Source organism: Magallana gigas, chromosome 8 (genome assembly GCF_963853765.1).
Source record: "Magallana gigas chromosome 8, xbMagGiga1.1, whole genome shotgun sequence".
Taxonomy (NCBI): Eukaryota; Metazoa; Mollusca; class Bivalvia; order Ostreida; family Ostreidae; genus Magallana; species Magallana gigas.
Window position 1 is genome coordinate 5,492,585 of NC_088860.1, and position 14,343 is coordinate 5,506,927.

At 32.9% G+C, this 14,343-nt stretch overlaps 2 long non-coding RNA genes across 2 annotated transcripts; both read right to left on the reverse strand.

Moving 5' to 3' along the window:
* Positions 1 to 712: 712 nt before the first annotated feature.
* LOC117685788 (uncharacterized) lies at positions 713 to 3,035 on the reverse strand. Its single transcript, XR_010708661.1, has 4 exons — positions 2,735 to 3,035; positions 1,658 to 1,796; positions 1,354 to 1,432; positions 713 to 1,046 (listed from the first exon to the last, which is right to left on the reverse strand). It is a non-coding gene; the product is annotated as an uncharacterized lncRNA (long non-coding RNA).
* Positions 3,036 to 10,188: 7,153 nt separating this feature from the next.
* Positions 10,189 to 12,168, reverse strand: LOC109619167 (uncharacterized). The gene is made up of 3 exons (XR_010708860.1): positions 11,771 to 12,168; positions 11,254 to 11,418; positions 10,189 to 10,219 (listed from the first exon to the last, which is right to left on the reverse strand). It is a non-coding gene; the product is annotated as an uncharacterized lncRNA (long non-coding RNA).
* Between the last annotated feature and the right edge of the window lie 2,175 nt (positions 12,169 to 14,343).

Sequence of the window (14,343 nt, forward strand, 5' to 3'; positions counted from 1 at the left end):
ACTTCCTATCTTGAAAACTGTAGGAGGAGTTATCCGTACAATGGGGTACCCTATATGCAATATTTTGCCAAAATATGACTAAGTTCAAAAGCTGGTATTTTTTCATATATTATCAGAAATCAAAATCCTAGCAATATGCACACCTCTGATATATGTACAATTGATCTGCAAAAGAACAACTTCCTATCTTGAGAACTATACGAGGAGTTATCCGTTCAATGAGGGTACCCTATATGCAATATTTTGCCAAAAAATGACTAAGTTCAAAAGCTGGTATTGTTTTCATAAATTATCAGAAATCAAAATCCTAGCAATATGCACACCTCTGATATATGTACAATTGATCTGCAAAAGAAAAACTTCCTATCTTGAAAACTGTAGGAGGAGTTATCCGTACAATGAGGGTACACAGGGGATTTCGCCACATATCATTCTCGTATCAAAATGATATGATTCTTATATAATTGCGCTGATATGAGATGATAAAAAAAGGGCATCATATGAGAATCATATCATCGGTATCATATGAGAATCATATAATTCTGATATGAGAATTATATGATAAGGGCATCATATCAAAATTATATGATCGCTTATATAATGATTATATAATTCTTATATGACAATCATGTAATTTTAACATGATATGAGAATCATATGAATATAATATGTGTGCAAACTGTGGCTTTGCAATGCAAAATATGCCCCATATTTGACACAAGTTAATCCTCAGGAGTAAATAAAATACATAGAATGTATGCTATCCACTTATTTCACATGCAAATTCATGTAAAAATAAATGCCTCTAAATGTTTTCAGTCTTTAAAATCATTTGTTGATACTCTTGAACTTGCTGTTCCAACCTCCCATCAACTGATCTTGAAAATTCCATTGGTTTTCCTTTCCAAGTCACTTGAGTTTATCTAAAATTATAGCAAGAGAAAAATAACCACAACAATTTTCAAAATTAAAATGAATTTAATTCCTGCAAATGATAACATTTAGATATTTTAAATCTTCTTGTTCTTTGGTGCTTCGTTAGTTTTCTGAAAAAAGAAACATAATTTGACACTTAGAAATTAAGATATCAGTTTTTATGATTTGTAAATAAGCACAATGTTATAGTACACATATAGCTTCTGTATGCTACGATATGTCAATGTTATTCACCAGATTTGATGACAATTTGTTGCAAATAAAACACAAATTTCCTATCCTCTTACACATTTATTTCCTATTTAATAATGATTGCTAAATCATTACATTTGCAAGCTTGGATAGAGAGAGAGAAAGAGAGAGAGAGAGAGATTAAATGTCTAACATCAGTATCAATTTGACAAAGTAAAGTATTACCCTAAATTCATTTAGCCCTTCAAGTCTTTTCATCCACTTCTCCCTTTCTGACGTGATTTAACCAAGTTTGGATTTTATCCTGAAATGTTAACGCAACTTCACTATAGCCATGCTTAAGACAAAGAACATAACAACTTTTAGAATCAAAATTTAAAAAAGCAAAATCATTCATGTGTTGTTAACTATTAAATGAACTTTCATAAAGTTTAATATAATTCTTAGGAATCTGGAAATTATAAATATAAGTATCAACAATTCAATGAAATTTTAAATTAATTTTAATGATGTCATATATGTATCATACCAGATTAAGTACAGGACACAATCTTTCTATGAACTTGAGGAGAATGCCAGGATCTTGAAATTATAGTCATAGTCTTTAGACTAGTCACTACATCCAGACAAATCTTAGTACTAAGCTTGTGTACTATAATAGCCATTTGCTGAAAAATATAAAACACAAAATAAAATGATGAATATAAACATAGTTTAAATACATACATATTTTAAAAAAAAAATACTGACTTTCATACTAAAATATTACTGAAGGTTTAGTAGAAATAGATGTCATGCTACTATTTTGAAAATGTGAGCAAATTGTGAATTAAAATGTAATAAAATAACATTTATTTATGTGACTGACTGGTCATTTTCAACAAATACTAGTACTTGTCTTGAGCTAACTTGTTAAAGAAGAAAACAAAAACCAATAAATATATTTACATTATACATAATTGTAAAGTTTACTTATATTATCTGTTTGTAGAGTACATTAATTTAAAAATATAAATAAATAACATAAATAATGTTAATGAATAATTATACATAATTCTATGCTTGACATGCAGCACGAGTCATTCCCTATTGATCTTCGACAGTTGAGAGGAAGGCCTACTTGTTGCTTCATATCAAGCTATGCTCTAGATTTCGGCTACTTTCACTTTGAAAATTTTTAGTGTTCAGAATGCGCTTGTTCTTCATTAATTGACATATATTTTGAGTTGATGATTGTTTTACAAAAGTGTTGTACTATCTAAATCAAATTCAATTTAATAGCTATAGCTGCACAGAGATGTCTCTGCACTGTAGGAAATAGGCCTATATTTTAACACGCAGGTCTAAATTATGGTTGCATTAAATTTTGTAACAGTATTTCCTCACACGTTTATAAAAACACTCCGACTCTCTCCAGAGAAGGAATATAGTAGTTTTTATAAATATAAATGATGAATGATTCCGATCGACGATCTACTATATAGAATTTTCTTGGAAAAACACAGCAACATGTCTATAGCATGTGCAGATTTATTTGCAATCTACCGTCAGTTGATTAATTTAATTGCTCGTAAATGAAAAAGAAATAAGACTGGTAAATCCTTACCTTTTATCTGAAATCATCCTACATTTCTGATCTCTTCTGCGTTCGTGACGTAAAAATATGACGTATACATGTAAACGAAAAATCGAAGCCGATTCAGGTTTCATTCCGGAATTGTTTACATCTGGCTTAAGCTGATTATATAATTCGTAAAAAATATATTTTATTCTATATGCCTTTTATCAATAGTGATTTTATTCATTAAACAAAAATATAGGAAGTAATTAAGATGTCTACACTGTTTACCTACTTTACTTGAAAGCAATAGAAATCCACTCATTAAATATATAATTCGCTTATAATTTCAAACAAATTTTCATATCAAACCAATAATCATCATGCCACAATTATTTCGAATGTATCTAAAATGATTTTCATACATTTTCCTTGGAAATATTTTGATGTAAATCACCATCATATAATTATGATATGAATCTTATATAATTTTGATATGATTTTATTATGATATAATTCTCATATGAAGTAGTTATCATATAATTTAAATCATATCAGAATCATATGATAAGGATTATATAATTCTTATATGAATCAATTTTTATATCATTCTTATGTGATTTTGATATGATTCTTATATGAAAAGAACTTCATATCAGAATCATATGTGGCTATGTACCCTTTTGGCAGCCGCCCGCCCGCCCGCCGTTTTCACCATTTTAATAACCGGATTTTTCCATCGGAAACCGGGTTAACAATTTTGTGTTAAGAGTTTTAAATAAATAGTGAATTTTAATAAAATCTTTGTCAGGTTCAAACATAATTATAAACACTACTTACCTTATATCTACATAATAAACACTATTTACCTTATATCTACATAAGTAGCATGGAGTGGTTTGTTCCTTTTCAATCTTTATTTTAGATTTTATGAATTAAAAAAATTCATACTGGTACAAAGATATTTAAGACCAGGTAAAATAAAGAAAGGCAACTCTTAAATAGGAGCTTCCATACCAAGATGTTTGCAATAATTCTGTATTTCTTTTGATTTTCTGTTTCATTCAATTACTTTCATCTCATTAACCCACGAATATTGTTTATATTTTCAAAATTTTGTGGGATTTCAAACAACAGTTTGCCTGAAAGTTTTTTTTTTAACTTTTAGTTTAATATTTATGTAGATTCCAATAAAATCATAAACTTAACTCACGATTATTTTGTTTTTCATTTTAAAACTTTATAACATTTAACTTTTATATGAAATTTAAAGCAGAAATGATTAGAAATTTAAAAAAAATTGATGTTATCTAGAACAAGACTGGTGTTTTTTAAAAATTCCAGAAAATAGGGTAGAGTACTTTGAGGTCTTATATTGTTGAATACAGGGCCTGCTATTAGTAAAGATGCATGTAACAAAAATCTCCTACTCTTATTTGGTGTACAGATCTACCTTAACATAGAGAAAATCCAAAAACTGTTACCAGAATGAAAATTCATTTTAGAGGTTTTAAAACTAAGCTGTGATATCATAAAAAAACGCTAAAATTATATCATACTATTTGATGCTATATAATACTGCCATCCGATATTGTGCACTCCTGAATCCTGATGTAGAAAAATGGTATTGAAAAGTCGACATTGACCGGTCAGAGATAAGTACTGAAAAGACAGACATGAACCATTGGTCTCACACTTCCTGGAACAGTCCAAAGGACTCCTTGTAGAGAGTGAACGTATTGACCACAAATCAAATCTAATGTCCCTCATTTCGCTGACCATTACAAAACTTGCTCCTTGGTAACTCATGGCCGTGGTAATAAGTACCACGATAAAACAAAGTCTCAACATCCTATTGAGTTTCTTGGACATTTTACGAATGATAGCTCCCACTCAAAAAGATGATGTAGAATACAACATCATACTTATACATTTTATAAGCACGAAGTCCACGTGTCCAAACTACTATCGTTCAACAAAGTATTGGTCAACAAAACCGGAGAATTTTAATGTTTGTCCTCTTAACGTCGTTTGATAGATATTTAAACATAAGTAGAGTTACAATTGATAATTTCTTTGATACTTTGATTGGTTACTTTCTCGATTTATAAACTAAAGTGCATCCGCTTGTGATGATAAGTAAATGTATTTATTTTATAGAGAGTGTCACGGTGTACTGTTGCTTTTGATTAGGGATTGATTTTTTAAAAAAAAAAAACATCTAAGTCAAAATATTGAAATGATGAAACATGGATTTTTACTAGTAAATCAATTATTTTCATTCGTTTAGATATAAAACTCAAAATGGCCAGTGTACATATGCATGTTATACCTCAACCCCCCCCCCCCCCCCAAAAAAAAAAAATCCCAAGGGCTATTAAATGAAAATTTTATTGGTAGAATGCCCATTTTCTTCACTTATTTCTTATTACATTTATTCCTTTTATTCCTATATCAGCATATCTAAAGAACAGAAGTTAGCCCTTGCTCGGCATATTTAAAAACTCCCCTCTCCTCCTAAATTGAACACTTACCCGATGGAACAGCATCTCCGCTAGCCAAGGGTTTACGATCCACTCTGCTCAGAGTGGATCGTATACCCTTGGCTAGCGAATATGATGGAACAGAGGCTTTCATGTCATTTTAACTTCATTAACAGCAACTGACAACTTCATTATTTCAATTCAACAATTGAACAAAAGATTCAGATTTTTACAATATACTTACAGCGCCCCCCCCCCCTTTGGGGGCATATAAAATTTCAGAAGACAGTTTATGGTCTTTGTCAATAATGGCGTCAGTTTTTAATCAGTGTCAGCAGAAGTAAGGAGGAATTCTAACATTATATACACCGCCACTATATGTCTATGTTAGTCACACCTTCCAGTATCAAAATCCCCTATTATACTACCTATTATCCTGGCTCCAACTACACCGACTTTTTTTCAAATCATCATTTAGCTTCAAGTCTGAGTATTGATCTCAAATTTATACAATTTTCCTTCAGGACGGACTATAGTGATTTGAAAATATAAGTGACGGCGGGGCCAGAAAATAAAATCGTTGGTATATTTGTTTCTATTCAGTGTCAAAGGAATTAACAAAAACAACGTAAACACTAAATGACTCATTTGGCCACACCCTGCAGCAAGAACCATATCTTGAGGTTCATGCAGTAATTTTCACCATTCAGTGTCATAAAGAAAATGGTTTTAAACAATATAATTATATATTTACATTATATACAAATGTCATCATTTTGGCCCCATCCTAGTGCCAATACCCCTTACCACTGGAAACATGTAATTTATAATCTTTGTAGATATCTTGATAGTCTTTCTAAATATGTATGCGTAGCCAGTTTCTATTTAATGTGAGTAAAAGATTTTTCAAAGTATAGAATTCTAAGGAGAAACACTATATGAACATTTTGATTTCGCCGTAGTCAAAAATCCTACCATGGGAGACAAAAAACAAGATTTTGGACTTGCTAAGTCAGTTGTTTAAATTCTATCATAAAAGTCCAAAACAATTGACCCGCCTCAAAATGTTGTTTAATCTTGTAATTGTCATTGATGTATCGACAGTTATTTCCAATATGTTCATGGCACTCGAGATAGAGGATCGTGTGTTCATAGACAGCTTGATTTCACAGCTACTTATCTACAGAAGCTTTAAATTACAGGTAATTTTGTAAAGATGTAATTGTTGTCAATGTACTGAATGTATAGACAAAAGTTATAATATAAAAATTCACTGCTTTTGTATTATGTGTGTTGTTATAGCTGGTGAATTCACATTAACATTATAGCTGCTACATGTTCTCTATCATTATCAACTAGTGATACTGTGAGCGAGCTAACAAATCACACACACACACACACACACACACACACACACACACAAACCCCCCGCCCCCGCTAAGAAAATATTAAAACTGAAATATTTTTCTATTAGAAAATAAGGGATGCCCTTTCCTTGTAGTGACATTAAACTAGCACATATGAACAAAGCTCAAGTGAGGAAATATGTACAAGTCCCAAGCAATCTTTGTGTCACATCTAATCCTATAATTAATTTCCATTACAAGAGAGGGCACAGACAAGAATTAAGCATTTTTTTAAACAATGACCTTCATTTTACACAACAATCCTGGGTGAAGATCCTGACACATCCTCAGGTCATAAGCAATGTTTATGTTGAGTAAGGACTTCCAATGTTTCTCTATAAAAAAGATATGGAACATTGCATAGACAGACGGACAGACAAGGTGGTTCCTATAAAACCCCTACCCAAACTTTGTTTTATTAAACCCCTACCAGTTTCACCGGAGGGGACAATAAATTTCCTCTGCGTCTGTCAGTCCGTCTGTCGGTCCCACTTCAGTTTTCCACACTTTTTTCCTTAAAGCCTGTCTCACACAGAACACGGTTGGGCACACGGTTCCAATACGGTATACTCGGTTATACACGGGTTGACTGGTACGAGTATTGAGCTCCAACCGTGCCTGGGGATGAGTTGGTACGATTTAGAATCGGTCAAGCAAGGTTTGTCACGGTTTGAACACGATTTGCAAACGATTTTCATACGATTGTTGTACGGTTCCAAGTACGGTCTGTTACGGCCTAGTACAATTAAACACGACTTTTACTTGATTAACTGGACATTTACAGGGTTTACATACGGTCGCACCGACTTCTGTTCGAGTTATGCTCGAATTATCACACATTCGTGTATGTTTTGATATAAATTGACTCGTTTTGATGGCGTGGCTTCATAAATTTTCGAATTTTCAACAGAGAAGTTCATTCCATGAGCGAGCTCAACCGTGTCAATATCGTATATAAATCGTATGGAATCGTGTGAAACCGTTCCCAAGTCCTACATCCAACACTCGGATTAACACTTAAATGTCACACGATCACCGTACGATTCACACGAGTGTACTCACACGGTTTTATACGACCAATACGGTTTCATACGATCGCCATTCGACTAATACGGTTCAAGTACGAATAATACATGGTCAAGTACGACCAGACTCGGTTTATAAGTCTGTACAAAACTTCATGTGCGGTTGTATATACGGTCTCGTACCGTCTCACACGGTCTTGTACGATCGCTAATATGATCATACACGGACAAGGCACCCGTGCCAGTTTTTTAAAAGTTTAAAAAATCATACAGGACTTTCACGGATACACTCGAATGGCCCGAGTGTAAGTCGGATAAGGCCACGGTTGGTTCGGTTGTATGTACGGTTTACACGGGTGGCCAACCGTATAAGCCGTGTGTTCTGTGTGAGACAGGCTTAAGGTATTTCACTACACCGAGACTTATACTTTTTAAGACACTACGTCACAAGATGGCGATTTAAATGCTTTGTTAAACTGTTTGTATCAATCGATTCAGATGTATATCTTCATAGCTCAGTGGTTAAAGTATCGGGCTTGAAGATAAAAAAAAAAAAGTATCGGGCTTGTGAACCGTAGGTCATGGGTTCGAATCCGCCCGGGGCTTTTGTTCATCTTTACTGAATAAAATTTTTGAAAATATCATTTTTTATCTAAAATTGCACATTTTTTCGCCTATTTGACACATATACTTCTTATCCATCATGCTATCCATCATAATCAAGTAATTTTCTGCTGATTTGAGAAATTATTTCAAGGTGTAGTGAGGCACCTTTAGCGTTTGAAGAATAATATGAAACTTGCTGAAGAGCTTCAAAATGTCAAACTACAGATCAAGTTTACACTTTTCTAGCGTCTGGTATTTTTGAAAAAAATAAATGATTTTTAAATTCTATTTTTTAGGTCACCTGAGCTATCCGTTTTCGTCCGTCGTCGTGCGTTAACAATTTTACATTTTTAACTTCTTAAAAACTACAAGGCTGATTGTTACCATTTTTAGTGCGAGGCATCTATATCTTCTCTACTCCAACACATGTGAGGAAAACACTGGTTGCATAGTTATGATGTCCATGAAGCACTACCAAGTTTTTGAAATTCATGGCCATATAGTAAAAATGTACCGCAGGTCATGGGTTCGAATCCGCCTGGGGCTTTTGTTCATGTTTACTGAATACACTTTGACGGTTCTAATCTTTTTAAAAGGTATCTACCTCTTAATGGTATAACTGTCTCCCAGACACATCTTATACCGTACATTTTCTGTGATTTGAGGTTATTTCATTCTTTTTGTGTGTGTATATTTGGTGGGAGATGGGGGTATGGACAAATTCGTTAGTTATAATATTTAATATTTTTATTGGGTCTTTTTAAATTGTTTTAGCAATTGATTAAAAAAAAACCCGGAAGTTATATGAAATGACAAGTGGTGAAAACGAACAGTTAGTAGTCCAAAGGAAAATTACAAGACAGGAGCAGAGCGAATACGGATCTCTTAAAAAATATAGAGGTAAGATCAGGTGCCAAGGAGGAGTAAGCATCCTCTGCCGACCGGTCACACCCCTCGTGCGCCTAATGTCATATCGGTAACAATATCATTATCGGGGATATTGTCGTAATTTGGGAAAATATAATGATCGGGGAACACGGAGAAAAATCCGTTGACAATTCGGTATTCAATCGATAGTCCGAAGCAGAACAATCACGGACCTCTGGAAAACCTGAGAGGCAGGATCAGGTGCCATGGAGGACAGAGCATCCCCTGCTGACCAGTCACACCCGTCGTGTGTTCTTTGTCGTAATCGGGAAAAAAGGAAAAGTCCGTACACAATTAGGTGATTAATTAATTGATTAACTGATCTAACAATTTTGTCTCTCCAAAGATATTTATGCAGCACATTTGATTGATCTTTTTATAAAAATACATATACCTGTGAAAGCAGTGCTATTAAAATCGATGAAAGGGAAAATTTCCAAGATATTTTCACTGACATATTATCATTTTTCACTCGGAAAAATTAACAGGAACGAAAACTGATTTCCAACGGAGATTTATAATGGAGAATGTTTACATATTTTCTACATTCGGAAGTCACTCGAAATACCTTGCGCAATTTTTTAAACGTTATCATCCGGGCTTGCCGCTATACAAAATCCCCGTAGACATCACATTTTTAGCTGTTTTTGAAACCCGATAGGCTAACGGGGGCTTTTGAAATCTTGGAAATTTTTCATACTTTTGAATTCATATCATTCGAACCCTGAGGTTTTTTTTATATATCAAGTAATTAAGCAAAATGTGAATCGATGATATCTTCGGACAAGTATAGTATGAAAAAGATCTGTGTTACAATACAGTGATCGTGTCTTCGTTTCATTGATATTTTTTCTAAGCAACTTAATTACTGACAGGGCAGAACGGTTACAAGTGTTTTACAAATCTTATTTTGGCTTCAGTAAAATATAATATTTTCCTTTCATTAGTTTTTATAAAATTAAAAGAAAGTAATAGTTGTAAAGTTGTTTGCTAAAAAAGAATCGATACTTCACATTTTAGTTAAGCATATCAGATATTTTTAAAAAAAAAAAGGAACATTTAGAGGAGAGACATTGGACAGAGTTCCTAAAATGCAAAAGAAAAATTTTAACTCCCAAATCAATAGTCATATCTTATTTGAATCAAATATTAGACATGTAATAGTTATATGCAGTATGTACAACCACAAAGACAAAGGGGCTAAATACCTTGCACTGCATAAATACAATAACAGTTGTCAGTCTGAGATAATATGTGTATCAAGATATAAAATTGTTAGAAAAAATGTCTATTTTTTGTTCAATAAATGTTTATCAATCACCTCTTAAGAATCAAGATATCAGAGTTTCAGAAAAACTTGTTATTTTCTGTTCAATACATGACTATAAACTACTTTGTTACTTTAGTTTTTGAACTACAATATATAGTGAAATAGGGTTACTTCTATAATGAGGTTAATGGGAAAACATGTTTCATCTCTCTAAAACTTTACCGGAAAATATTTACGCAATAAAAACAACTCGCAAAATATGTCACACCGTGCAAGCTGTGACAAACCACTGTTTGTTGTTTTTTATATTTCTCAAGTTTCGCGTGTTTACACATACTGTAACCTCTTGTAAACTGACCATTACATTTTTACAACCTATTCAGCAGCCCACTTGTATCCTACATGGATAATGTTACAGCATATTATGGCCACTGTTAAATTTAGATCAATTCAACAAAAACTTTGATATTGGTGAGTATAATTATATTCATTTTTTGTAAATTATAATAAAACTTCTAAATGTGTGTAAACAAAACTTAAGATAAACTTTAGTCACCTCTACCGGCCGCGTAAGTTTTGAGAAAATTGTCCTAGCTAGGCATACTTCTAATTACGGACTTAAGACTAAGTGTATACTGCTTAAGCACTGTCTTAGACCTAAGAAAGACCCCCTTTATGTTACGAGCCCCTTTAAAATATGGCTTACTATATTGAATGAATTGATTGAGATAAATTTGTTCTCTGTAGAGGACCTTCGTTTTTACAATGCATTTAAATAACACAGACAAGAAGTATGGCACACAAATGTAACATTTAAAACATGCATATGTAGAATTAAAAAATATGTTACCAGTTAATCTAGTCAGAAAATCGTTTTCCTCGGTTGATGTAATAGAGATGACATTTGACTGGATTGCCGCGCATTCCTTCATTCCCTCTGTCAAGTTATTGAAACCAGCAAACATAAAACATATATCCAGGTCTCGACCATCTATAAACGGGTCTCTGCAGCCCCCTTAAACGAAAAAAAAATTCTCAAAGACAGTGTCACATATATAATAAAAAAAATCTGACAATTGTCACCAAAATAAAAATGCTTTGAAAGTATTTAATGCTTTACGTTTGTTGTGAAATGAGAAAATTTTGAAATTTTTTCATTCTGTGGTTTTATCAAAATTCGTTGAATATCAGTTTTTGTAGATTTCTTTGTTGATTTGATCCATGAAAGTTAATGTTCATTTAAGCGCGATTTCAAATAACAAATTGTATTTATAGGATCATTGTTCATAAATTCAAGTATGCTTAAAACTGGTTATCATTGAATCAAATAAAACTGATGCTCGCAAATACTTATAAAATCACAATACTATTAGATGCGATATAATACTGCCATCCAATGTCGTGCACTCCAGCATCCTGATGTAGAAAAATGGTATTGAAAAGTCGACATTGACCACTCATATGGGAGTATTGAAAGGAGAGACATGTGCCATGAATCTCGCACTTCCTAGAACAGTCTAGAGGACTCCTTGTTGTTAATGAACGTATAATAAACTGGTCGAATCTGATGTTATCCATATCGCTGAGAAATTTAAAACTTGATCCAAGGAAGCTAACAGCCTGAAAAGTCTGCACCACGATCAGTCCCAGACTCAACCAAATCTGGACTTTGCTGAACATTTCACAAATGTGAGTGCAAACATTAAAGATTACAATTACAATTCCAGTACCATAGATATACTTTTCCAGACGGCTACCTCCTGAATTACTATAGTCTAAGCATTAGTCAACAAAATCAAAGAGTTTTATATGATTGTCTAACAATCATATAATGGATCTCTTTACGTCATTTTATAGACATTCATGCCTAGGCAGATATATAAATGATAATGTTTTAAACGATTGGTTGTTTTATTGACTAATAAACTAATGTTCATCCGCTTGCAATTAAAAGTAAACGTATCTATAACAAAACGAGGGTCACTGTGTTCTAGGGCCTTTGAATAGGAATGGACTTGGTAAACAACCATTTAACATCTAACATGCATATCTAATATCAATCGTCAAATTTTGTTTAATGTGAAGAAAACATACAATATATGGCACAAATATATATTTGTCATTACCTCCAGTTTTAAATTCAAAACAAATACAATTTGCAGTCATAAGACCTACCATCAAAACGGGTGTTGCTAACACGCGGAACGAAAAACAGAACGGAACGGAAACGAAAAAATACTATGACGTTTATCGCTTAAATATTGCATAGATTAGACACAAACTTACTTTGTAACATTTATTTATATCTTATAAATGATCATTTTCAAAAGGTTGGTTAATTAGTTGATATCATTCCTACGAATGTCTAACAACTAAATCATTGCTAAATAAAGTCTAAAATGATGAAATGAAATGTACACACATTGTGATTAATTAAATAAGCTATTAAAAAAACTCTTTAATTATTTTCCTTTTGAAATATAAATGGAAAAATAGTGTAGGACAGTTGGTTAAAGCGTTTGGTTGTGACTTCGAAACTTATTTGGGATTTTATACTTATTTCAATAAAAAGCAAATATGATGTACCCTCATTTACATTGAAGTTTTAGAGATCCGAACTATTTAAAAAATTTATTAATAGCAATACTGATATCAACAAGGGCACCGCAAAGCGCAGCATCCCCTCGCGAAATGGAAATATTGTTCGGGGAAATGCATTATTTAGGAATAAACATGTAATTGAAGAGACCAAATTTTGAACTTGTTAAAAACCACTTTGAATTCCTATTCCCATGCAGGCTCTGAGGTGCATCCATGGGGAATGGGTGCATTTACGTAGTTGTACAATATCCCTCCCATTGCTACCGAAATCACACCTCAAACGTGTTAATCTTTAGCAATATACTTTTATAAATTTTCTTTATCCAGTGACATACATTACCCATTTAGAAAATTAGTGTAGGCAAATTTAAGTTTGATATTGAAACTGAAACGTAGCTAAGATCTGGCGATTTATAGTCAACTCTATGAGAAAATTCGAGTTAACATGTCGTTATTTTAACCCAAATATTTTTAATATATTAACATATCTTCAGCAATTTACATGAATTAATTCCATTAATCATGTTTACGATATTCGTCAAAGTCTCTTCTGAGTTATGAACCTGTTCTTCTCTGAGTAATTCGTTAAATATAGCCCAAAATTCGGCTCGGACGGTTGCTTGGTTTGATTAAATTAGGATAAACTTTATCTACTGCTTGCTTCAGTTTTTCATTTTGGATATCCTTCCAACTCCCCATTTCTCAAAAACGTTAGCTTCTTACCTTTACAAGCCTTACATTCAACAAAATATCAATTTGTTGATTTAAAATGAATGCATTCACGAACCGGAAGTCGTACATAAAAAAGAGGCCCTCTACCAAAATTGTGAAATTCATGACCCCTGGGTTAGGGGTTCAGGCTCTAGGGTGGGGCCAATATGGCCATATAGTAAAAATGTATTAACTCTTAAAAAATCTTCCTCTTTACTTCCACACATATGGGCAAAAAACTGAATACATGGTTATGATGTCCAATAACTCCTCTACCTAAATTGTGAAATGCATGGCCCCTGGGTCAGGGGTTCAGGACATGAGGGGGGGGGGGGGCAATATAGTGTTAATGCATATACTTTGTAAAAATTGTCTTCTCAATTCTCACACATCTGTATAAAAAACTGACTAATAATTATGTTTACCAGGAAGTCTATTGAAGTTTTAATTCTCATGTCCCCTCAAGGGTGGGTTTTGACTCTAGGGCAGGGCCAAAATGGATGTATAAGTGTTAATGCATAAAATGTTAAAAAATTATCTTTTTTACTCCCACACACCTGAGAGGAAAACTGAATTCATGATTTTGTAGATCTTATTGTTTTTCGCCAAAATTATAGGTTTCACAGTT